Source organism: Calidris pugnax, unplaced genomic scaffold, assembly GCF_001431845.1.
Source record: "Calidris pugnax isolate Ruff unplaced genomic scaffold, ASM143184v1 scaffold211, whole genome shotgun sequence".
Classification (NCBI taxonomy): Eukaryota; Metazoa; Chordata; class Aves; order Charadriiformes; family Scolopacidae; genus Calidris; species Calidris pugnax.
Window position 1 is genome coordinate 4,208,737 of NW_015091083.1, and position 27,423 is coordinate 4,236,159.

General features: G+C 38.2%; 1 long non-coding RNA gene across 2 annotated transcripts in view; it reads left to right on the forward strand.

Moving 5' to 3' along the window:
* The window catches only part of LOC106897197, a 160,204-nt gene that overhangs the window by 106,765 nt on the left and 26,016 nt on the right, over window positions 1–27,423 (forward strand). For both annotated transcript variants that reach the window (XR_001413748.1, XR_001413749.1), the window contains one exon: window positions 23,374–23,668. This is a non-coding gene — a long non-coding RNA (uncharacterized LOC106897197). The remainder of the gene's footprint in view (window positions 1–23,373; window positions 23,669–27,423) is intronic.

A 27,423-nucleotide genomic window follows, 5' to 3' on the forward strand; every position in this document is an offset into this window, starting at 1 on the left:
TGGTGCTTATTGCTGTCCTAAGCTCCATGATTTATGATGTTTGTGTTCTCCTTTCTAACCACCTGAGGATGGTCAGTTCTGTCATCTATTTCATGGTCACTCTCAGAGAAGTTACTTTGTGTCTGCACATTCTCAACCAGTCTTCTTCCATAGCCAGAAGACCTTTTGCTTTACTTGCTTTCTCCACCTTTTAGAAAAGCAAAAATGTCACCAGGACATTTCAAGGCCCTGCTGCTAGTATGTTGCTGCTACCTTCCTTTCCCAGTGGTTGTCTGGATGATGAAAGAGTTCCACCACAAGCCAGTCATGTGCTCTTCATGTTTTTGCTGGTTGCTCAGACAATGCCTCATCCACCAGGACTTTGTGACCAGACCCCCTCTTTACTCCTCTGTCTCCTGGGATTCAGAAGAATACCAGTATACCCTTGATATGCAGAAAAACATGTCCTTTGTTTTACTTTTCAGTGAGAACTGAACAAGATATATAGACTTATGTCCGCTAAATAATTAAATTGGGCAGTATTGTGGCGTTCAAACACTGATACCTTCTGAGTCAAATTATCTGTTGGTATAAGTCCAATGACTTCAATATGATTTCTCCAGCAGAGAATGACCTATATTTCTCCTTTAAAAGGAGGAAAAAATATGCAAGTCTTTTCTTAAAATCTGAAGTTAAGTTTTGTTATGAATTTAAGAACTCACAAAACATTTGTGACATCTTCTCTGACCCATGTTAATTATGACTTTAAATGTTACATCCAGGATAGTTCATAGACCATAAATAGTAGTATTTCAGAGAAAAAAAACCTGCAAGATTATGAGAGCAAAGACAAAACCCAGAACAAAGAGAATCACTTATCAGATATTGTGGATACTACATTAAAAGGCAATGAGGATTTCCCTTTTATATGATTAATTCAGATTTTAATAACTAGGTTCTTCTGTACAACTGCAGTCAATTTTTTCATGACTAATGTAGAAGTTCAAACAAAATTTCTTTCCAAAGATGAATGGAGAAAAATCCATAATATTATTGACTTCCTTAAACCTATCTCATATGATAGATTTATGAAATGGAAATAATATAGAAATTCCTTAGACTGTGACAGGAAATACAAATCAAGTGAATGGAAAGGAGGTTGCACAGAAATTAAGACCTTTCAGAAGATAATGAGTTCACTACAAAAGGGTCTTCTGTTAATTACTTCCTATAATTCTGTTTTCATTGGAGCACCTGACAAGACACAGAGAAAGATGCATATGGATACATCACTTTGTTCACTAGTAGCTGAAGATATATTCCGGCTGTAGGCAAACTGAATGCAATGAGGGCTGGAAGGACAGAAAACTCTGTGTTCTACACAGAGTTACAGTATACTAGTGCAAAATCAAACCAAAACAAGAAAAACCTGCATAACTGAATTACTGGTACTTTAGTTTAAGTTAACTTGTTTAGCTAAGGGGGAAGATTATCCTGCCACAGCGATTGGAGGCATCAAACCTACAAACATCAATTGAATATGTCTTCTGGATCTCAAATGAGGTCAGGAAAAGTCTACTAAGTTGTGCAAAGGTGAGTTTAGTTCTATATTACCGTTGTACTGTTTCAAATAGATTTTCTTGGAAAGAGGGCCTGGTGTCTAGGCAGAAATTGTTAGGGCTGAGAGTAGTCTGTTGAGTGGAAGTCCCTTGTCTTATCAGACCTGGGAAATAATATTTACCATGGCTTTCAGAAAGGTATTCACACCCAGTGCTGGTGTCTGGGCTTGTGGGTTTGCACGCTGCATAGATAACACAACATCATGGATTGTGCAAAGAAATATAGAGGAAGATTCTTTTTGTAAGTTCAATGAGCTGATCTCAAAAATATTGCCCACCAAATCCAGAAAGACATTAGTTTTAGTAATGAGGACTCTGAACACAGAGTCATTTGTAATCCCTTATTTTGTATGGCTAAGATGTATCATCTTGCTCTTAAAAAGAGAAAGAATACCTTTATTTTCTTGTAAAAGCTTGGGGTTTTTTTCTGTTTGAGTGTTTCTTTGGGGTTTTTTTTGTTTGGTTGGTTGGTTGGTTGGTTTGGTTTGGTTTTGGGTTTGGTTTTTTTTTCGTTGGTTGGTTGGTTGTTTTTTTTTAAATAAAATTTGAGTCTATAATAGGAGGGAAAAGGGACAAGCAGAAAATTCTGGCAATGCTTAACTTAGGATTGTTTTTTATTGTTCTACTCTGAGATATAAATTTCCAAGACCAAAAAATGAAAAAATAGAGGAACATTCTCAAAGGTCATGCAACTGGAGCAAAATTTTCAATGCCTACAAAAGCATTACCTCAGACAGACAAAAGGGCCTTTCAAACAGGCATTCACCTTTTTCTTTGGAAGTAGTGGGTTCATGTTGTCTAAAGCCTATATTAACAGGATGAAAATGATAAAACCCACTTACATTCACAACTGTTGATCTCAAAAAGCTTGTTCACAGAGCAGCAGATATCAAAACTGAAAACATCTTTGGAAATTTCATTGTAGAACACTGGAATACAGCCCTCCTATGTGTCTAATCTTTGTCCCTGCTCTTTTTACCTAGATCAAATTCAGGAATTACATAATTGGCTACAAGAGGAATGAGTGGGTGCCTTAAGGGGTCATCTGTTCTGCTACTTCACAATAAATCTGAATGAATTCCTATTTCAATGAAAGTGGTCACTAGAGAGAAATGGAACAGAATTTCATCCCTAGGTTTTAACACTGAAACTGGAAAAATAAAAGTCAATTCTCAGGTGAGACAGTAAAATATCCTAAAAGTGCTTTTGGTGTACCTGCCCTACTTTACAATAATTTAGAGGGTTTTATATTCTTTTAATTTAAACAATATTTCTTAGACCATATCAGCATTTTTAACTTTTCACACCTTTCCTTGCTTTTTATCTAATAGTTACTCTCTCATGATTTATTAAGAAGTATGGAACATGTGTTTTGTTAAAACTGTAGAGAAATCAAGTACTGTAACAATAAGATATTATATAAAAGGATAGAGAAATATTTATGCAGATTCTTGTGGAATTTTTATATGTTTACTGCATATAAATTAGCCCTATAACTTCAGTGAGGAGAGACAAGAATAAATAAGTTCTGAGAGCAGAAAAAGTTGAAGTTCTAAATAAATTGCTGAAGGGAAAAGGTGAAAAAAAAGGTAACAAAAGGAAAAGTGGGAAAAAAATCTATTTTCTTGGGTTTAGTTATGAATACCACTGTAGTTTGATATATACATACTTGTAAGTGCAAAGAATATGATATGAACAGTATTCTAAGAAATGGGGACATTAGAGAAAACTTTTCTGTAAATTTGATATGGCTGAGGGCTCTCTTATTTTTCTGGATTTCATTACAAAAGCTTTGTGGAATTCCACTAAATAATAATTTATTAAGGAAATTTTACACTAAAGTATATATGAGAACAGAATTGCCTTATTTTATTCAACTTGCAACAGTTTAAATCAGAAATATAACTCTTCATAGTGATCACCCAGGCAATGCTGTTGTATTTTATGAGAATCAGTTGGGAGAAGTTTGTACAGTAGGTGTTTAGAAAGAGAAATACAATGTAATAGATTAAATATATTGCAGAACTAGGCAATTGTTCCTGGTATGTATGCATACTTGTTAAATTATTCCACAGTCAATGGAACAAAATATATTATTTGTGAAATACTGCTAGTTGATTCTATTCATCTTCATGAGCATGTGCAAAATGTTAAAAGAGTATTAAAGTTGCAAAAAAAAAAAAAAAAACCCAAACAAAACCTGCATCACACCCAAACTTGAATATTGAAGATTAATGAAAGAACATGAATTACTACCCAGTATACTACAATTCCTGATAACCTCAGAGAAGAGGAGTCTTTAGTGTGCAATTTTCTATATCTTATATTAGGCTTGCATTTAGGGGCTAATGCTTCCTGGTAAACAGGACCTTCCTCATAGATTATCACTCCCCTAAAATACAATCATTATCCCATTTAAACAAAAAAGTGCGCCCCCAGTTCTCCCTCCCCTCCAAAATCCAAAAATCACCTGCATATGTTAGAAGCTGTAATTTATTAAATATGTGGAATTTCAAAATACGTGGACAAACATTCTCTTTCCTGTAGTTTATCTGTGAAAATATTACCTAGTCTTTATTTTGTGCTGAGTTTCAAGTGCACATCATAAGGAGATGTTATATTGAGGAAAGAGTATGTGAAAATGGTATTCAAGATTGCATACGCCCATGGCTGTATTAAGATTGTATATGCAATTATAATACTGTCACTGACTGACTTTTGGGATCTTAAGCCTCCATTTTAAAACTATTTTATGGCAGCTATTTGATCAAATAAGTACTCGATATATCATTTGAAATACTTTACAGAGAGTAATATTATTATCTAAAACTAGCTGCGGACAAAAATATATGCAGTTGAAGGAAATAAGCCTATACAGACCAAAAGAACCTTAATGGCTTTGTCTTCACAGGAGATGATATTTTCTTCACAGAATGTAAAGATCTTTTTCATCTGGTATTAAGTAAGAGGAAATAAGACAAAGGAAAACTCACAAGTGAAATGTGGAAACTGGATGTTTTTTAAAAAGATACAGCTTTAAAACATATATCTTGTAGTACACAGTCCTTTAATGTTTATGGAACTGTTTGAGATGTCCAACAGGTCTGGGCATGCGTTAGCAAACAAATCTATTAAAAGTGATTTAGTTTGTCACTCCATGTGCACCGAGAAAGACAGCCAACACCCCTTCATTGACAATAAATCTCACCCTGTTCAAGCTTCTGCTACGGAACTGGCTGAGATGAGGGACCTCCTCAGAAGGGGTCACTGCCCAGGGGCTGCTGATGGAGAGAGGCAGACAATGTTCAGCTATGAAACTGCTGTGATACAGCAGACCTGGATGCTGCTGTCTGGTGGCTTTGCTGAGTTAAGTTTTTCCAAAACCTTCAGCCATAATATTCACAGAACCTTGGTCCTAATGTTTCCCATGAATTCCAGGCTTGTAATGTCATTAAAATATAATTCAGGGGGTCTACTTGCATTTTCAAACAGCTGAAAGTACCAACCCATGCCCATTGTCCTTCTCTAAATAAATCAGGTTTATGGTAATCAGCTAAAAACATACTGTCCATTAGATCTGCTGTGTTAAAAACAAAGGAACAGGTCTTTTCTTTTCTCATGCTAAGAATTCATAATCACACTCTAATAAAGTAGTTTAAAGGAGAAATTACTTTTCATAATTTGTAGGAGAAAAAGTAAATACAACTGAATAAGAAATTGCCAGTTGTGAATTCAGAAACGGAGTTAGCACAAGAAGTTATTTCTTTAACATAACATGGCAAATAGAAAAACTTGAGCTTTTATGGCTCCTTTGAACTCAAGATGCTAAAATACTTTGTGAAATTTAACTATTTAGGAGTGTTTAGAATTCGAAAACAACTCTGGGGGAAAATGTACCTGTTAGTGAAGGCTGCCAGCAACAGGAACTTAAGATGGGGAGTGGAGAAAAATATATTACTTAGTTGAATCTGTAGAAATTATTTGACGTAGTTAGAAGGCAATTTCCTGAGTTGGATTTTGTCCAAGGTTCTGCAATTGTCACCTAAAGCTTATGGGAAAAATCACAGGATCTTTCATGAGCACAAGTTATTGTGACCTTTGCTTTAATGCCTCAGGGCAGACGATTCAGGATAGTTTCTCTCGACAAAGTGCTGGGTACAGTACAGGTATAGGTAACAATACTATTTATTTATTCCTTATCTGTTTTAAACTTCTGTATTTTGTAGTTCTTGGATAAACAAAAGAGATATTCTTTAAAAAAATAGAATAACTATACAGGAGATCTGGTAGATTAAAATCAAGCAGTGTCACTTTTCAGTGAGGATTATTAGTTAAGGAACACAGAGCTGGGATTATGAAAAGCTGGTTTGTGATGTGAATGATACCAGCATTTATGAAATTGAAATTTTGTTTCCTAATGATGTCATAAAATGGTGGAGACTCTTTAATAGTTAGTAGTGCAAATGTGCAGAGCATTTTGCCAGAACCCAGTGTAATCTGCTTTCAAGGATAAGGATAAAAGTACAAACTTAAGACAAAACATCAGAAGATTCTGCAGGAATAAGAAAGAGAAAAACTTGTGAATGGCAGTCCAGAAGTGGACTGAAAAGCAAAAACTTTTTTATGGATAAGAATAGTTTGACTTCAAATGGTGTGTTCCATCTGCGGGTTGCAAAGAATTTTACTAATTATAATGAAGGCATCGCTATGTCTTTTTGTGGAAAGGAGATACTTTGTCTGTTTTGTGTATGGGTAATGACGATACTAGCTCTCAGTCTTCAAATACTGGTCTCAACTGCTCCTTTCAAAAGTTGCAAGTCGAAATAAAATTGAGCTGTGATGATAAAAAAATGACAAGGTTTTTTGAATTAATTCCTTTTAACATTTCCAGACTATTTTTATATGACGGTCACAAGAGTGTGCTTACGCAGTGAGACTGCTGGTTAAGCCTTGTTAATTAGAAACAGGACTATAGAGTCATTGTGATATTATATGCCTCTTTATATGTAGTTTGATTGATACATGATGGTTCTGTTGAGCTAAAGAGTCACGTGAGATGCAAACACACTTTCATTTTTGTTCAAATGGAGTTTTAAAAAGTGTTACTGCATGTACTGTTCAAAGTGCTTAGGAAAGGTCTGTGGTTACAACTCTCCATAATGTGAATGTTGTCATGAATGGGTGACTGGGCTGAATCTTTCATCTGTGATCTTTTTTTCACAGACCCAAAAATCTTTCCCATGCAATGCACGGATCAAACCAGCAACTGGTTTAAATATCTGCAGTTTATTTATTTATCTGTGGGGGTTTTTATCTGTGGTTTATCAAGCTTACAGACTAGCATATGGTGAGAATAATTATAATGCATTCATAATATTTAAGCACTGTCTTTTCTTGAAGGTATGAAATTAGAGAAAAATTGAAAAGAAAGAACAAAAAAAATGTCACATCTGTTCAAGACACGTAAATCAATAAAAGCCTGTTCCTACAGCTATGCTTAAGAGAAAGCTGAGCACCTCTGGCAAGCAGGCAAAGCTGGGTCAAAGTCAAAGGTTGACTAGATGACCTTCTGAGGTCCCTTTCAACCTGAATTATCCCATAAGCATATGTTTTTTAAAACACTCTTTTCATCCCATGCTTTGTTGCCAGTTCATCCAGGGTTGTGAACTCTTTGGAATTCTAGCTGGGCAGCACTGACACTCACTAAGCCTTGAACGTGCAGCACTTGGTGGAAAACAATGTATGTTATGAAAACTGAAGCAAGGAAAAATATAAATTGCTATGTTCTTTTTGTCAAAAGAAGTTAAAAAGTTACTACTCTCAACTTTTGCTTACCAACTATGAGCTGGAAATTGCCATTCTGGTCAGCTGAGACACATTAACATCCGTAAGTGCATACCTAATCCGTATCAATACAATGCAAAACTGCATACCTTCAACTGGTCCTTTGGCAGCTTGCGGGTGGTAGCTTTTAATTTATGAATGGTATTGAAAGGGCAGGGCAGTTTTTCCTGAAATTGCTCCAGCTCAATTTGCAGTAACAGGCCTGGGTCCTCAGTGAGAAACTTCTTTGCTTCTAAGTATCCAGATTCCAGGCACCTATCTGTCATGTAGCAAACACTGAAGAACTGAAATAAATGCTTTAAGATAAACTCTTCAGTCAAGTCTTAGTCCTGAAAGATTGCCTAGAACAGTTTAAAAAGATGAATGACCCAATTAGGATAATGTTCGCCTTCTTTTTTCAGTTACTGCCAGTGATTGGTTCTTGGAGAGGAAATCAGAAGATAATTGATCCAGGTAGATAGTTCTTTGAGATGATCAAATTGCAGTTTGGGGAATCTTCTTCCTTCTTACCTGATTCCAAGACGTTTACGCCAGGATTCCAGGCTGTTTTGCCTTCACACCTTTGTCCTTTTGCATGTATTTCAACGCTGTCACATGTTGCCCTCCTCAGTCTCTATTTCTGTTCTCTCTAACTCTCCTCCTTCAGCTTTTTCCCCCGTGACATTTCCATTTCTTCTTTGCCCTAAGCCTTTCCACCACTACTTTCATATTTGAATTGGCCTTCAATCATCTTTCTTCTTTCTGTTCCAGCTCCATTTTGTAATTTATCTTTTAACTTAAGAGAGGAAGCTTAAGAGAAGGCTCCAGGGAGACCTTATAATGGTCTTCTAGTACCTGAAGGGGACCTACAGGAGAGGGGTGGTAGCTTTTAATTTATGAATGGTATTGAAAGGGCAGGGCAGTTTTTCCTGAAATTGCTCCAGCTCAATTTGCAGTAACAGGCCTGGGTCCTCAGTGAGAAACTTCTTTGCTTCTAAGTATCCAGATTCCAGGCACCTATCTGTCATGTAGCAAACACTGAAGAACTGAAATAAATGCTTTAAGATAAACTCTTCAGTCAAGTCTTAGTCCTGAAAGATTGCCTAGAACAGTTTAAAAAGATGAATGACCCAATTAGGATAATGTTCGCCTTCTTTTTTCAGTTACTGCCAGTGATTGGTTCTTGGAGAGGAAATCAGAAGATAATTGATCCAGGTAGATAGTTCTTTGAGATGATCAAATTGCAGTTTGGGGAATCTTCTTCCTTCTTACCTGATTCCAAGACGTTTACGCCAGGATTCCAGGCTGTTTTGCCTTCACACCTTTGTCCTTTTGCATGTATTTCAACGCTGTCACATGTTGCCCTCCTCAGTCTCTATTTCTGTTCTCTCTAACTCTCCTCCTTCAGCTTTTTCCCCCGTGACATTTCCATTTCTTCTTTGCCCTAAGCCTTTCCACCACTACTTTCATATTTGAATTGGCCTTCAATCATCTTTCTTCTTTCTGTTCCAGCTCCATTTTGTAATTTATCTTTTAACTTAAGAGAGGAAGCTTAAGAGAAGGCTCCAGGGAGACCTTATAATGGTCTTCTAGTACCTGAAGGGGACCTACAGGAGAGACAGGGATGGATTCTTTATCAGTGAGAATAGTGATAGGATGAGGGGTAATGGTTTTAAATTGAAAGAGGGGAGATTTAGATTAGATAATAGAAAGAAATTCTTTACTGTGAGGGTGGTGAGATACTGGAACAGGTTGCCCAGAGAAGTTCCGGATGCCCCATCCCTGGAGGTGTTCAAGGCCAGGCTGGATGGGGCTTTGAGTAACATGGTCTAGTGGGAGGTGTCCCTTCCCAGGGGGGCTGGAACTCAGTGATCTTTAAGGTTCCTTCCAACTCTAACCATTCTAACCAACTTTAGGGGGCTGAGTGGTAACTGAGGACTTTGGAGTTTTTTCAAGAGCTGATTGTCCTAGCTCACTTCAGAGTGTGATGCACTCTAGTTCATGAAAGTCTGAGGAAAAAACTGGCATTACACTGATGTATCCAGACAACTTATTACAGTATCCCCCCATTCATCACATGCATGATATCTGCCACAAATGTGTTGCAACCTTCTCTTTAAGCAGGTGAAAGATGAGAGTCATTTTCCTTTGATGAAGGAGTTTCTTTCTCTTTGTGGACCATGAAAAAATGCTGCTTCTTTCTCAAGCTTGGCTTAGATATTTGGGCAATTGAACATTCAGCATAGGAAAATAAATAAAAGGCTGTTTGTCAGTTTAGATTCATGTGGAAACATGTATTGGCATGATCTAGATGTGTTTACATACATGTTCTCTTTTGCAGAGAACATAATATACTTTGATCTCCAGGGAAGTATCTCAAGATAGCCCCATGGCAACCTGTCCAGCTCAGTGTTAGAGCTGATTTTGTACCTGACATAAAGCAAATGTTTTAGCAAGCTTTTAGAGCTTAATCAAAACCAAACACAGCTCTTTAATTTCTTGCTGCTGCTGCTTCTACTAGAAGTGATCACAAACTGTTATTTTAAAATATGACTAAACTTAAGCCAAAACTGAATCTTAAGCATTCTGACTCAACTTCCTCATTCTTACGTTCAGGGACTCCTTCTTTGAGCACAAATAAATTTATTCTGAATATGAATATGGATATGCACAGAGTGCATCAGGATTTATGTTTCTGATTGGAAATAAAAGTAACATAATTGTTAAAAACACCATTTTCCACCTCTGTTTATCTCCGTGTTCCTTGTTTATTGTCTCTTTTTACAAGACTCCGTACCCTGGACAGTGCTAACTTTTAGTAGTTGTCACAGTTTTTTAGCATTTTCTTTTAGGTCTTGGGACTATTTTGCCATTTTATTACATTTCACCAAGGAAATTGTGCAGGATATATTATTCAGTGAAAATAACTTGCCAAGATGCATAGAGAGAATTGCTTTGGCAAGGATTCTCTGAGCAGGATACAAGGAAAAAGTATATTTGGAGGTCTTTCATGCTCAGGGAGATGCATGTATTACCTAAAATTAATTGATCCCAGTCCATCAAAGACATTTTTTCATGCTGGAATAGCGTGTGGGAAAAACAAAATGACACAGTACAACATTATATTGTGCTTGCTAGGATCCTGGCTCCTTGAGGGGCTGTATACCCTCACTCAGTTCCTGCTGACTTTCAAAAGGAGCTAAAGACACTCAGAGTCCTTTCTGGGACACTCCGACTCTCCTGGGATGAGAGGGGGATACCCATAAGTCTTCAGCAAGGGTAGTGTCACCTTCCTATGCAAAAACAACCCTTGGAACAAATTCAATTTTTGCAGTCAGTAGCTGAAATACCATGTCTCATGGAAAACTATAGATCCTCTAGTGTTATTAATATCCTAGCTTTGGGACATACACACATTGACCTCTATTCCTAAAATGTATCTTTGAGTGCTGGAAGTATTTTGTACAAAATATAAGGCAAGCATTTTTACACAAGAATTATTGGACCTGATGGAAGAGGGGTAATTCAGACATTCAAAATAATTTCTAGAGGCAGGTGCACTTTGTAGTGTCAAAACATTGCAGTTCTTGACACTTAACAAGATAGTGACAAATTTCATGGCAACTGGCCTCTGTTTCTGAAAGAAGCTACTGATATCTTGTTTCTCTCTTCCTATTTTTTTCTCCTACTGCCCAGTGCTAAAATGGTTCAGCCTTTCCAAAGTCCATTCAACATCAAACCTCTTCAAAGATTTCTCAGGCTGGAAGCCTGAGATGCCTGGGCACGCTAAAAAGACAGAGTGTATGCTGAGTGCATTTCAAAGTAAAATGTCAGTTGAAAACAGGATGGGCACTGAGATTTGTGCCATATAACACCAAAGACTGTTGTCATGACCATTCATTTGAGGTATCAATCTACCATATTGGGAAATACGTGTTAGTGTGCAGAAGGCATGTTGCAGCAGTGGCAGCGGCGGTTTCTTTGTGGGTGAAAGTGCTGATTATGCTATAGTAGATGGCGTGACTGTTTTACTGTGTTTTATTGTATGTAATGCTCTGTCAAAGGCTTAGCTGGAGAGTAGCCCTGTTCTAGTGGGAAGACCCCCAAAAGGAGCAAACACCCAGCCAAATTTCAGAGTTGACAAGGAAAAGGGACATTTCCTTAGGGACCCAAAAGAGTCTGAGTGGAGTTGATGCAACTCAAAATGTCACTGAAAGTTGCTGGACTGAGTGGTAGACTGGCATTTCTTCTGCAATGCTCAAAAATCTGTGTTCTCACCTTCCTATCTGCAACTTTTCCAGAGGCAGTGGGGTTGCTGAGCATCCAGGAAGAATATTTGCCTTCCACCTCGGCATCAGCTATAGAGAGGGAATTGCCAACATATGAGATGTATGAGCAAACGCTTCCCCTACAAGATCACTAGCCAAGGCATTATCAAAAGACAGGCAGCCTCCCATGCAGATATAAGCTTAGGATACTTGGATTGCAGCAAAATACAGAATTGTGAATATGGCAAAGAAAAGAATATGCAAACTAAACTTAGTGCTACAGCTTTTTCAGGCAAAGCCCTGAGCTATCAATGTTTTCTCCTGTGCCAAGGATGTGGGATTTTCTGTATCTGGTGTGTGCATTTCCTCAGAGCTCAAATGTGAAAGATTACTTCCCCCCCCCCATTTTTCATATTCTTAGTGTATCACACAGATGTACTTTGGCTCTAGCTTCTCTATTCTCTGGGATAATGGAAATAAGGGTTAATTTTAATTTTATTTTTTCAAAATGTGGTGTTTTCATGGATTAGAAAGGGCAAGATCAATCTCTGCTGTGGGGAAACAAACCAACCCAGTAATTAGAAGGGTTTAAATTCAAGAACACTCTGTTCTGCAAGATTTGGTGGCACTGCAGGTGGGCAGTGTGTGTGGAAAGTACGAAAGGTGACAGCTGGACTGTAAATTCATGTGACTGGGGACTTTCTTTGTTTTATGCTTGAATAGCATTTGGCTTAGTGGTGTTTTGGTCTGTGACTGGACTAGTCATACAAATAAATGGAATGTTTTCTTTTTGGCCCTGAAGGGAACAGGCATACGTTTGTGCTGCATATGTTATCTGAGCAAATTGAGACCCAGGATCGCATTGTTACTCCAGGAGAGCTTCAGGTCAGAGCAGGTTTTGAACCAGCTCCTTCCAAGATGTTTTTGGTGACTTTGTGGTCTAGCGGTATAGTGATGCCCAGGGACACAGGAGCCAGCTGGCAAAGGTTCTCACCCTCAGCCTCTCAAAATCTATTTTCATGGGCTTCAGTGGGATTTGAATAGGGTTTTTAGGCTGAAGTTCCCATTGCTTGGTGCCAGGAGTTGGGTCAGTTATTCCAAAGTGTTCAGCACTTATGATTCTTGTAACAACCTTCATGGTAATTTTTTTTCCAGGGAGTCCAAACACCTGGTGTGTTTAGGCTATAGAAAGAGCAGCCACAAATGTGTTTATTTGTATCTAGGGAATGCAGCATTATTAAATGTTCATTCTCCACATATGCTGCAGACGTTATTGGTAATGATAAAAAAGTTCTGTGGTACTGATAAATGCTGCTTTCGTATACACATCTCCAATAGATTTTGGATCTATTTGATAACGTTTCCCAGGGAGCAGAAAGAATTACAGTAGTTACATATATGGCATTTTTTTTCCTTCTTCCTACCTGTTTGCCTCTAATCAACAGAAAGCTTCTAATTTCCTTTGTATTCTGGTATGCTAGAAATTAATGGAGTAAATGCACATGCTGTTTTACTTTGCCGGAGACTGGCTTATACAACAGATTTTTACTCTGTAAGACAGATTTTGCTGTATTTGTGCTTTTTTTCATCTCCCCCTGAGGAGTATTAACTCAAAGCAATCAGAAGACACCCATCCTTGCCTGCTGCTTCTTGAACTGCTATATCCTCTTCTTTGCTTCTTGCTTCGCTATGTGAAGCTTTTTTATTTTTAGGAGGAAAGAGCAACAACCAAAAAAACCCTGAAGGCTGTCTCCTTTGCTAAAATCGTAACTATTTGATGTGAGAGAGCCTAAATGTGTAAAACACTTTTGTTTCCGTAGAATTTATTTTCAACAACTGTATTCTTTCTACTCAAATGAAGATAGGTAGAGTGCTCTGTAAAGTGCAGTTTTGGAAAAGGAAGACGTGTGCTCGCTTGGAAAAGGCTGAGCTGCTCCTGAAGCTATAGGCACTGCATGTTTATGACTTGGTTTTCTAAGCAATATCCAGAGCTTGAACGGATTACAGTGATATTTTAACAAGGCTGCTGGCATCCGTCACCAGCTTTCACTTACTGAGGAAGCTAAGAGATGGAAGAATGTAATTATTTCCACGTAAGCTAAATGCTACCGGCTGATTGTCACGAGAACTTCGATGCTTTAAACTTCCTCGTCTCCTGCAAGGCAAACAGGTAAGTCTCACGGGCTTCCATTGTTCATTTTAGTAAGGGAGTAGGGGCTTGCAGGAGACTGGTGTCGAAGGGAAATGTGTTCAGTAGGAAGGCAAACAGTATTTCTTAAATTTTAAGCATGCAGTATTGCACGTTGTCGGTCAGGTTACAAATCCACTGCTTTATAAGCTGAAATATTTCTGTGAAATATTATTGCTTTCCATAGCTAAGACCTGAATCTCATTCCAAATTAATCCCTAACATATGCAACTATTGTATACATTTAATACTATTGGAAAATGATCTGTACATAGTGAAAGATCTGTGTCTAAGCCTCTTTCTGTCATCCTATAATTACTTCTAGATTACTCCGGTTAAAACAATGTTATTCCATGTGATAAATGCAATAATATGTATAGGATTGTATTTTATAAAGGTAATGTTGAACAGTTCTTTTCCTGATAACGTTATTTTCTGAACTGAGATCTTTGGGCAGCTTATGTTTCAGATGGGTTCTGCATCACTGAGGAAATACTGTGGTAAACAAGGGGTTTCCTAGTTCACAAGTGGGAATCTAACAGCATCAAAAATAGATATTTCTTTCCCTTTCACCCTTGAAAGAACATTTATTCTCTTTGAGTAATGGCACTGCTGTGCCTCTAGAGGTGAGGCTTCCTATTTGAAGACTTTTAACATAAAAGCCCTGATTACCATTTAGAAAAAAAAGACCCTTTGACCATGAATAGTTATTGTCTTAATGAAGTTTATTGTTGTCCTCTGAGAACATTTGCTAACTTTAAGTATTATTGTTATTATTACTGAAGAGCAACGATTTTACATGGTTCCTAAGATTCTTGTTTACGAGAATGACTGTAAGAGAAGAGAGTATTTTGAGCCAAAATATAAATATTCATACTTATTTTTTGGTTTAAAATATGGTTGTTTACAGAAAGCAATTAATTTAAGCCCCATTTCCAATCTGGCTATGATAATTGAAACAAAGCCTGCTGGCAGACATAATTATAAATAAACTTCTAAGAATAATTAGATGTGTAATTAACAGAAGACTGAGTTATTATCACTTTCTGCTCTGTACAATAATTCTGCATAAAAACATGAGAAATGGCTCTCATTAAAATCTCACAGCAGATCAATCCACAAAAGGGAGTGAGACATTAAAACAAAACATTCAAGATGTGCAAACATTGTGATTAATTAATTAAACAGGGACCAGCATTAAGGAAAAACTTAAAAACAAATGGAATGTTTAAGAAATACATATATCATAAAATGTTATTATGTTTAGGTTGGTTTTGGTTTGTTTGGTTTTGGGGGTTTTTTTTGTTTGGTTGGTTGGTTTTTTTAAATCGAGGGATATCTCAGAATACTTTGTGGATCTATATTTGTATATTTTGCTTTTATCTTTTGGTTCTGAGGAATCCTTCTGAATACCTGTGCGTTATTCATCTGCAAAATTTTCAAAATATTAATCAATCCTGTGAGTAATTACTTAGGAAGGATTTAAAAGAACCTGATGGAGGATGGCTGTTGGAGTTTGGTCTCCCCCCAGCCAAGGGGCATTCTCTTTCAAACTTCGGGGACTTGCTGAGCTGTTCCCAGTGACTTTCACCAGAAAGCAGCTTACAAGGATACCTTTGCTAGCGGCAAACAGAAACACAAGCCAAACAGACCGATGAGTCTCTTGTGAAGCAATGAATAAAAAGGCATGTTTTGAAAGTCTTTTCCAGTCAAAATACTGGGATTCTGGAGAACAATGGTATTCAGCTTAGAAATGCCAGCAGTTACTTAAATCTGGCTTCTGTCAAATTCCTCAAAGTGCCTTTATTCAAGTACTGTACAGTATCATGCCAATACTCATACTCTGTATTTTAGAGTATTTGATAATGTTTAGGACAACTTTGGCTGCTGTGCAGTATTCGTTCTGGCAGTGTCCTGTGTGTAGTGTAGTAATTAAGAGCTCTAGGTGTGAACCATATGAATATTCAGTTTAGTTAGTTTTCTTAAACCTTGGAAGTTAAGCCAGGAAAGGAAATCTCCACCTCTTCTATTAAATGAAAAAAAAAAAAAAAAGAAAAAGAAAAAAGAAGAGGAGAGAGAGAAGGTATTAAACAGTAATGTCATGTAATACACACCCAGGAGTTTAACAAAACCGTAGTAGGACTAATTTAGCCAGTGCTTGTCTAATCTTTCATTAGCATACTATTATTTTTTTTTTGCCCAGTGGGTATACTGCCTGTTGAGAAATAATGTGGATATTTATTCAGCAGTAATAACTGTTGCTGCTTGAGAGCTTTTTTTTACCGTGTGTGAACATGGTTATCTAGAAAAGGAATTCAGGCAGATGATCACCCTTGGGATTCAATGAATTCATGCGTTGCGTGTCCTATCTTACTACATGGCTGTACAGCAAGATTACTGTTTTTCTAATGAGATGCCAGTTGAAACGCAGAACCGCAAACACATCACCACCTCTGAGAAAATAGTACTTGTCTCCCAGAGTGCTTTAATCTACACGTGGAACTAGTTTATTTAAGCAGCATTAGAGGTGCAAGTCTGTCTCCATTTGGTGCAACAGGCTAAGCAGTTTTTGTCTAAGACTGTGCTAGTCTCCTAAGAGCACAGCCTTTTCCCACAGATATCGGGAAGCATTTTGCCGCCTAGATCAGAGAAGTCGGATCAGACCACACGTTTTGGCATGTAACATCTGTTCAGTATTGATGACCCCCCCCAGAAAAAGCAACTGGCACTGCATCTTGCTTATACAAAACAGCATTTTAGGTCAAGACATCCCTTTTTAAAATAAATTGAGATTATTCCTTTAGGTTCCGTTTGTGTTCTGACAACTTCATTTCAAACCAGGTTTTCTTTTTCTAAAGAAAAAAGGTACTTAGTGCAGTTTCTGAAGTGAATATGGCTGTGCTACTAGCTAGGTAGTTGCATTTTTGTGCTTATGTTTTTGATACAGCTATATTGAAATGCTATTTTTACTGTTAGGGTGATGTAAGGGAAGCAGCGCTACTTTACCAGTGCATAGCGAATGTAAACTGAAACTAACGCTGCAATGAATAATTATTACTGTTTGTCTATCATTACTAGCTACACTGATGTAAATTAGTGAATATCAGAGGTTTACTTTTCTATAAATGAAATTCAAATCAGATCCATTAAAATTTATTTCAGACTAACTAGTGCAAGTACAAGAAAGCTCAACAATTAGTAACCACAAGCTGTAACCTTTTATCATTCCATAGTCAATTAGTGGTTAAGTTGTAGGAAAGCAGCATTTATTTAAAAAGAAAAAGAACAACAAATTTAAAATTTCTGCATTTTACTGGTTTTACTTACCATTGGTCATATTATTTTCTTACTGTTGCAAGTTTTCGACAGCTCTTGATGTCCTAGTCTGATTTGCACTGATGCAAACTAGAAAAGAATTACACTAGTTGCCATATAAAATATTGAAAATAGTTATTACAGCAATATTATAATTAAAGTATGTTAGAAATAGTTTTTAGGGATGCCTAAATTATTGCAGATAGATGGAACTATGTGTACATCCTCTGTCATGCTTTTAGATTATTTTTTGGATTATTATTATTTTTTTGATTTTTCTTTTTTTTGAATGAAGGTCTATTTCTTATGGTTAGATTTTCCAATTAATTGATGATGATGATCTGGAAATGCACTCACTGAAGCTCAGACTCTCATGCATGTATTATGGCATTTAAACTAAGAAGGCAAGAAATCAATTCAGTTGTTTGTGCTGCAATTGACTGAATAGTAAATGAGACACACGATAGAGAAAGGTCAGAATGAGAAACATATCCAGAAAACTTCTTTGCAAATTATTTTCACAGGCTTTTAATTAAAATTTGATTCATAATTATACCTTTTATTTCATACTTTAAATAATTTCCATGATCTGTGCACATCTTTGTATTTATGTTAAAATACTGTATCCTTTACATACAATACTGCTTTTCAAAATCTAATTCAGTTCTCAAATGGCAGCTACTGGAAAAAGTGCAACTTGCAAGGAATGAAGTGATGATCTCTATCAAATATTAAACTACTATAGGCACAAAAGACCATCTTTTGGTAAACGAGCTATTTCATTTGCTTCTAGTGACCAGGCAGCTGGGTGGAGTGGAGAGGAGGTTTCCCCTGTCACTCATCTCAGAACCCGCATGGGTGGCCCTGTGGGCAGGCATCTCCTGGTGACAGTGGCTGCTGAGGCAGTCTGAGCACCCAAGGAGCAATGCTGGCACACCTCTACTGCCAGATTCCTTGTCGTCCCTGTTTCTGACACTTGCGGGGAGATTCCTGGGAGATGTTTCTGCTTTAACTTCTTAAAACCTGACAGCCAGTGCCCACATCTTCAAGTTCCTGGGGGCTTCTGCTCTGCTTCAGTCTAGGTAGGGGAGAGCAATCGCCCAGTACAGTAAGGAGCCCATCCACCTTCCCTGCACCACAGGCATCCACACCCAGCCAGAAAAAGCCATTTCCCAAGCCCAGACCACCACTTGGCTCTTCCTGCAGCCCTCACTCACGTGCTTGAAATGTCTTCCTTCCACTTGGTCCCTTCCTACACCCTGGACTAGAACATATTGATAGAGCATCTTTTTTCTTCCTATTTGTCTTCCTGGAGACTTTCTCTTATTATCAGGTCTCAGCAACACAGAGGAGCCAGTCTAAGATCTGAAATGGGTTTCTGCCCAACCAGTTGCCAAGGCTTATTGCATCTCCCCATTATTTTGATGCCCAAGGTCTTGCAGTATGGGCCCTCACAGGGCTTGAACATGGAGGGATGTTGCCAGTCTGATTCGGCTGCAGTAACAGACATGGTTTTGGTGGGACACCAGTTCTACCATTCCCCTGGGGGATGAGGGGTCACTGGGTCCTAGCTTGCTCTGGTTCTTAGTCTCACAAGGCACTCACTTTCTCAAGGAGGATAATGCTACTATTGAACGGGTAGAAAGGTGGGAAGAGAGAAGATAAATAGAATATGGAATAGAAACAGAGCATGTGTATTAGTCATCCTTTTCAATGCATAATAAAAAGCATTTATATGAGATTAAATTCAATCCTTGTATAGGTGAAAGAGAGATGCTGTACTTGCTTTCTGTAAGAGACTGAATTTTATTTAAGCAGCTTTTTACATTTTCTAAAAATAAAAAATGAAAGAAAAATTGCACAAATATTAACATCTCCAAACCTACCTCTCCTACAATTTCTTTTAGTAATCTGATGGTTCCTTCTTACATGCCAAACAGTTTGCTATCATTTTGAAATCACCAGTTGTTGACTTGCTTCCTTCCTATCGTTGCTTTGTTTTTTTGTTTACCCTTCAACTGCCCTTCCCTAGCACTTTTTATGATATTTGCTCCAGTACAGAGAGCTTCAACACTATTTGGTATTCTGCCTCGTGAAAATAAAGTACAAAACAAGGCAACAACTACAGCTTATCATGTTGAAACAAATCTTTCTTTACTATATGTATGGTGAAATACGTTCATGTAGACTTAATTTCTTTGTAAGGATTTGGGAAATCTCTCCACCTCTCCTTGTTCCATTAGTCTATATGTTCACATGTTTTCCAGCTTTTCATCACTCCCAAGCACTTACTCCCCCCTAATCTTTTCACTATTTCCATATCTTTTATCTACCTGAGATCTTGTGCTAGCTTCCCTCTTCTATTTAGTATTTCATAAATAATTATACAAATTCAAGGGAAAAAAATCGTCTCTTTTCCCCATGTTTTCCTGTTCCTATATTACGACTCACTTCCTAAGCAAGATGCTGTCTCTTTGGTACCTTTTACTTATGCACGCATTAACGTGCATCCCTATACATGTGTAATGTCACACTCAGTTTTCTGTACTCCTATGATCCAGAGGTCAGTGATAAACCATTCCCTAAAAAGTAACAGAAGAGTAGAGGCTCAGGCAAGTTTTTAATCTAGAAAGGGAAGAGACTGAGAAGAGATACAATGGATTTTATATACATAAAAGGTAGTTGCAAGGAGGAATGGAGGAGAGATTTTCCTTAATCGTTGTGAAGAGGACAAGACACGGTGTGTTTAACTTTGCAGCAATGGAGCTTAGAAATACCCTTTTTGTAGTTAGTCATGAGGCACTGGAATAAATCGTATTTTACAAGCATGGAGACTCCAGAAAGGAGACCAGTAAGCACTGGTTAGAAAGCCATTTCCCAGGATTAGCATCTGTGTGATTGATCCTGCTGTGAGACAGAGGTGGACTAGCTCCCTTTCAATCCTGGTTATTTGTCATTCTTCAGCACTTTGTTGCAAGTAAACTTGTGGGCTAAAGGAAGTAATGTTATATATGAACAGTGACACACAAGAAAGTGCACTATTTGCATCAACCACTGCTAGAGAAAACCTTGTTGGATTTATTCCTGTCCGGGAACGAAGATGGGATGCTATGACAGATAGTCAAAGGAAATGTCCAAAGAGTCAGAAGAAGAGATAAAGGGAGAATCAATGATACTAAATTAATTACATAAATTGTTATGATCAAGAACAGTCTGTTTATTATGTGTGGGTTTAGTGTGTTTTAATATGTTTAACCTATGTTTAGGATGTTAAGACCTCAAAAGACATTTTCATGGAGCAGGTGAACTACAGGAGCTCTTCCTGAGGAATATCCTGCTGTATTCTGTTGTTATAGGAGGCTAAATGACTTTTATTTACTATATCAATACTGAATTTCCCATATTTCCCTATACGCTGTACTTGGGGAATTAGGAATACCCAGTATATGCTCATATCAATAGACATATTGGATGAACTAAATATTTCTTGCTACCTGTTTCATATAGCATCTCTGCTAACCTGATCTAGTAGTTCTTCCTGAGCTTTGAATATATACAAATTCTGTCTCTGCATCTGTCTCTGCTAAGAAAATGAGGCTAAACTGTAGATCTCTGTTTATAAAGCATAAAAGCAGAGTATGATGGGGCTAAGCTACTGTCAGAAAAGTTACTCTTTTGCTTAAGATAAACTGTCCCCTTTTCACAAAGAACTTGTGTTTGCCTTTAGATAGCACACATAAGTTATAGGTTGGAGTTTTTCAAGGGAAGAATTGGATAATTCAGTTTATTTATGTGACTGCAGGCTAAGGCATTTCTCAGGGCCTTGCCCTTTAACTTGTCCTATCACTATAATAGAAATAAAGAGCTGACCTAGCTCAGGTCTTTGACAGTAATCACGCGTGAGCAGTTTGGCCAAGATCTGATATTGCGCTTACTGCCAGGTCGCAGGGAGAGAAATCTTGAGGTCTTTCCATTTCTTACATCTTACCTGTGCAACGGAAAGAGAGCTTAGTCAGTGCTGAACAAATGCCATGATCTGACTAAGGATTTATCCAAAATGAGAGAACAAGAGAAATGTCTTGTTTCGGACACTGGGTTGCTTTGGACATCTTTTTTCAGGTCCTGCTGTCACAGAGGTTAGTGGAAGCCCTGCCACAAATTGCAGTGGTCAGGCCCTATTCAGGTCCATCCATTTGGCATCAACCTTGCAGAAATCTTCTATGTCCTTCTTATGGGGCCATCGTTCGTGGTGCTCTAAGAGGGAGCCCCTTGGAGTCAGCTCCAGCTACACCATTTCTTTTAAGGGTCAAAACTAAATGACCTCATTGCTGCTTCTCTCCTATGATGGAAGACAAATCATATGAGGAACGGCTGAGGGAGCTAGGACTGTTTAGTATGAGGAAGAGGAGGCTGAGGTGAGACCTCATCACTCTCTACAACTACTTGAAAGGACACTGTAGAGAGGTTGGTGCTGGTCTCTTCTCACAAGTAATTAAGGACAGAACAAGAGGGAACGGCTTCAAGCTCCAACAGGGTAGGTTTAGACTGAACATTAGGAAGGAATTTTTCACAGAAAGAGTGGTCGGGCATTGGAATAGGCTGCCCAGGGAGGTGGTTGAGTCACCATCCCCGGATGTGTTTAAGGGACGTTTAGATGGGGTACTGAGGGATATAGTGTAGGGGAGGACTTTGTAGAGTAGGGTAGATGGTTGGACTCGATGATCCCAAGGGTGTCTTCCAACCTGAATGATTCTATGATTCTATGAATGTAAAACATTGGTTAAAGCAGTGACAAGGTTTTGTCAGAGAGCACCATTTTGCAGTCTCTGACATAGTCATCCGGGCAAATTCCTCTGGATGGTGGCTTGGGTTTACTGTGTGCCCTTTCAGCCAGAGGCATGTCTGCTCTGTCTGAAGCCCAACATGATAAGGAGGTCAGAAATTAGTAATACATTTACACTGTTCTTGCAGGGACAGAGCTTAAGCGGCCACAGCTTCAACTGGAAACTCACTTTTGAACCCATCAGTTGGCATAACCATGGCAGTAGTTTGTCATTTTAATGACATCTTTCCAGCGTGCCTGGAGAACCAGAGGGTTAACCCAGCCTCATTTTTCGGAAGGGAACTGCACCACCCTGGTTCACCTACCTCTCTCCGTGCCCGAGTGGGTTTCCCACAGCTGCCCCAGCCCCCCTGGCCCGGGGTGGAGGATGCTCTGTGGGGCTGCAGCCGTGCTGTCAGCATGAAGCTGGGCTGCTCGCCCGAGTCCTGCCAGTGCCGCGCAGGGTTGGGGGAGCGACCCACCTTCCCTCCCTGCTGCATTAACGGGGGCTTTTCCCTTGCAAAGCTTCCCTGCGGGGCAGCTGAGGGAGTCCTGGGGAAGGGGGAGTGAGCCCCGGGAGGAGGAGGGAGACAGGGGGAGACCGTCCCCTCTCCCTGCTGCTGTTGCTGAAGCTGTGCCGGAGTCGGAGCCGTCGAAGTGGCTCCCCAGAGTTAGTTGCTCAGCAACCAGAATCAATTAATATGCTTTGCAGAAAGTGCAGGGGAAACCCGGGCTGCTGTCAGTGAGAAGGCAGGAGGCTGAGGGTGACTCAGGATCCCACTGCTGCCTGACACCCAGTCGGTCCCACCCCATCCTTTCCAACCCCCCTTAGCCACCCCTTCTTTATCCCTTTCTCCTTCCCTATGATGACTTAGTGCGTGTGTCCCCAAAACCTTCAAGCAAGGCATCTCTTTGCTCAGGAACGCTCCTGCTTTAAGGCTTTTGCATTTAGACCCGATTTGTATTTTGGGGTTATTTGTCAAGCTTTCTCTGACGTTTTTCTAGAAATTCTAATATTCATGGGTTTTTTGGGAAGGGAAGGGGGCAGCTGATGTTTTTGTCAGATGGTTTTAAAGATTCCTCAGGATGAGAAGGGTTGTTTGGTAGTGCACAGTTGAGCAGCAGTAATGAAAATGCATCATGTGTGAACTGGGAAAGTTTTTGCCTCTTCCTTTATTACAGGTAATCAGCACTGCATATATGAGACCAAAGAGGTAGTACTGGTTGTTGTGAAACACATAGATAATAGAATAAATGAGGAGTTGGTGGTTTTTTTATTTCTCCTTTTTCTGCGTAGTAATTTCAGGGCTTTGGTAAGGTATTTTCTTTTTTTCTTTCTTTCTTTGATTTTCTATGGAGTCCATCTGATGACACCACGAATCTGGGAATGAAGAACTTCTTAGTGCTGATTGGAAATGGCATTGCGGAGCTGAAACTTAACTGGAGGAAATATATCTCCTGAAGAAGAAAATATAATGCACTGTAAGGATCTGACTTCTGGTGAAAAATTCAAGCCTAGAGAAAGCTTGTCCGCTTTGTTAGGAAGAATGGGTTGGACAATTTTCTTCAATTCCAAAGGATATCTGAATGCCATGCTGAGCTTAATCTCTGCAGCATGCTCTGTGCTTCTCATCTCTTCCTGATGCACTGCATGGTAAGGCCTTTTTCCTTCCTTTTAATATTAACCATCTTTCTGCTATGGTGAGAGGTAAAAATAACAGCAACCATCAGATGAAAATTGAAAAAATATAGAAAGCTAATAAAAGAATGTTTGTTTGTATGGTGGTTTCCAGGAGCAAGTGTCCTGGTTACTGCAGCAGCTTTGTAAGATCATCCCTGCCTTTCTCCCTCGCTTTGTGACAGTGTGTATGTCTGTGTGTGTTTGTGCACACCTGTGCTGTCATTTGCACTTGGACTGGAACATGAGTAACTGTATTGTATATATTTCCATGCTAAAGAGGATGTTTAAGAATTTGCTTTGATGTTTCTCTTTCTTTCCCCCCCCCTCCTCTATTCCTCTCCTCCTGCCTCCTCCTTCTCTTGCTCTGTCTGTCTCTCTGGGGTCATGGGGCTATACCTTCCCTGCATCTCAGTCATACCCTGACCACTAGAAGGCAAAAATAGAAGGTAAATGAAATTCTGTACCAACATGAGAATAGTTTTGAATAAGTATTAACTGAGTAAATAAAAGCTCTGGAAAGGATTTGAATGTCTGCAGGATCTGCAGGTATAAAAGATTTAGTTTATTTTATTTCCCATGGGAAACAAATAGCAAACGCAGATTTGGATCTTGTGTTTGAGGTACAGTGAGATGCAGATCCTTTCATACACATCATAAAGCCAAAAAATGACCACTGTGAATTATGGCAATGTTATACTCTTGGTCACCCGAGTCATAAAATAAGCAAACCCAGTATGAGATGTCCTCACATCAAGTAATTTTTGTCATATATTAGCAGAGTGTTGAGAATTATTAGACATGGCTTCAGTGGATGTTGCAAGATGTTTTTCATTAACAGCTGCAATGTGCTTTCATCTACCTGGTTGAAAGGTGCTAGGGGAGTGTGAGTTGATGTTATTAACTAACTACCTGACATACCAAAATTTAGGGTCATTATCAGGAAATTGCCAAGATGATCTGGAATTATATAGTGAGTGTACTGAGATGGAAGACAGAAAGCCTGGTTTACTTGGATCTCTGTTTCAGAAGTTAGGGTAGATCAAAAGATGAAAGAGTGGTGCTGTGAAATATGTTTGTTTTCTTATGCGTTCTGTTTGATCAGTGGGGTTGGAAAAGGGAAAGCGTAATGCATCTTGAGAAGAAAACTGGTGACGATCTGTCCCCGCTCTGAGGGTAATCCCCTACAAATCTCACTGCCTTTAATAGGGTTAGAAATGGACCAGGAGTGTCTTTGTGTAGCAGCTGTCATGGCCTGTCCAGCTGGGTATGGTGGTGATGGGTTCTAGGCAGCAGGTTTTAAGGGTGAGGGGCATGCAAAGAGCCAAAGCAAAAAGGCCACACCAGGACTCACGAACAGGAATCAGAGCTTAAAACCTATTCAGAACATGGATTTTGTGGTAGTTCCCAATACATCTTCTCCTTGTATGATGAAGGACTCCATAAGACAGTTGTTAGAGAGAGAATAGTAATGCAGCTTTTTCAAATCACTGCAGTAGGAAGAAACAGAAATGATGCACATTCCTGTGGTGTGACAGTTTTTCTGTAGGGTTCATAGGAAACACTCTTGATTTTAGGAGCAAAGGTTTGAAATGTGCCTACGTGTGCATTAAAGTGAATTTTTGGTGCATTTTGCCATTTATAATGTGTGACTAGTATAAGAACCAATAAGGAAAACTGAGGAAGGACAACACAAACCATAATGTCATCTTCCCATCTTCACTGCTGAAAGCAGCTCTTAGTTGTGGAACTAGTCCCCTCAGCTCTTTATGTGAGCAAAGACTGCATCCTCAATTCAAGTTTCCCATTGCAAATCTCTCCTCACATCAGCAGTTCTATTTCAATCAATGGGACAACTCGTATGAGTAAGAACTACTCATGTGAATAAATTATGAAAGGTTTTATAAGACCAGGCTCCTTGATTGTCATGGCAACGGATTTATTAGGCTTCAGGCGTAATTTGTATTTCCCTTCTAAACAAAATCATTTTTCCTTTTACCCATGTGAATCCTTTTGCCTCGTAATTAGGACAAGAAAAATAGGCTAATTACATTCTTAAAGATCATACAACTGTACAGATACATTGTTAGTGAAAAATTATCAGAGTATGCAAAAGTTTACTTTTATTAGTGGTCTTCAAATCCACAGGAAGTTTATTTTTATTGGCATCATTCATTGCCTTATTTATTTTTGTGACAATATTAGCATTGCTACTGGGTATTGTCAATTCCTCTGGCAACTCATTAAAAAAAAAAAAAAAGAATTCCTTTAAAATATCACTGATCTTATAAAAGCATTCATTATTATTACGTTCAAGGATACTTACCAAGCTTTCTCCTATATTAAATATGTCCATTTTTTAGTTAATACATGACGTTTAGCTCTTTATTTTTTCAAGGAATGTATTTATCTTTAGGGTATAGAAACACAATACGAAGTCATAATTATAGTAAACTTCCCACAGAATATAGATATGTATTGAAAGAGGAAGCAGAAAATCATCTGGATTATCTTCCCCAGTGCAATTTTGAATGCTTATAGATGTCTAGGTTATTAGGCTATATATTACATAACATTTCCTTCATTGTAATTTGTAAAGAACAGTTCCTTTTCAGAATACAGTGCATAGGCATTTTTATTGCACTAAGTTATACATGATGGAAGAAATAAAAATATTAGAAAATGCAAGCATAACATCCTTTAAAATGTATCCAGTACAGTAATGCAGCAATAGGTTTATTTGTTTCTTTTATCCCTATAATAGCAACATATACATAACAAGAATAGTGGATTATTTTCTAAAGAATCTGTGATTTTGAGAGAGAAGGTTTTGCACAGTACAAGAGACGTATTGTCTTTAGCAGAGATTTCTGTCAATGATTTACTGTGACTTAGAACTCTTTCTTTAGTGACATTTCTAACCATTACTTTAAACATTTGCACAGTAGCTGTATTTGGCTTTCTCTGTCAATTCTAAAGCAAGTAAAATTAGTGCTTTCCGTTTCTTTTAAAATACTATTCAATAATGGTCTGATGCTGAAAACACATGTATCTTATTTCAGTCCATTGAACTGTTTCTTTAGATAAACGATGTGAATTAGAGCTTGAACCATCTGCATTATCAGGGAAGCTATACTGAATAGTGGAAATACTTTCCACACTTGCAGCAACTATTTCTAGTCAAGAGAAATGTACTTTAATAATAGAACACATAAGCAGTTCCTGTACTTGGACTGCCTTGAGCTGTCTTGATTCAAGTTCCAGCAAAAACCTGATTTTTGAAAGGCCCACAAAAAAAAAGCAAACTGTTGTTGTTTAAACATAAAAAGCCACAGAAAAACTTTATCCGACAAGAAATTTCAGTAGATCAGCATCTGTGTTTTTCATAAACCAGGATAAAAAATTGAAAAAGCATAATGTTTTTAAAAATTAGAAGTTCTAAAAGAATATATGTATGGAAATACTGGTTTCAAAATGACACGCTATTTCATTTTAATATTTTTAATCAGATTTTCATTTGTTACAAGAAATTGTACTAGTATCTGTTTACCTACTTTTCTCGGTGAAAATTTGCAACATTATTTTATTTTATTTTATTTTATTTTTTTGGTCAGGGAAATGTTTTGTTGTATGTTTTTTTAGCTAGATCTGTTATAGCTGTCCCTGTATTTATTGGCTCCCACAGGTCGGCTCTTTAATTAGAAGCTCTCTGAAGGGCCATCTTTGGTACT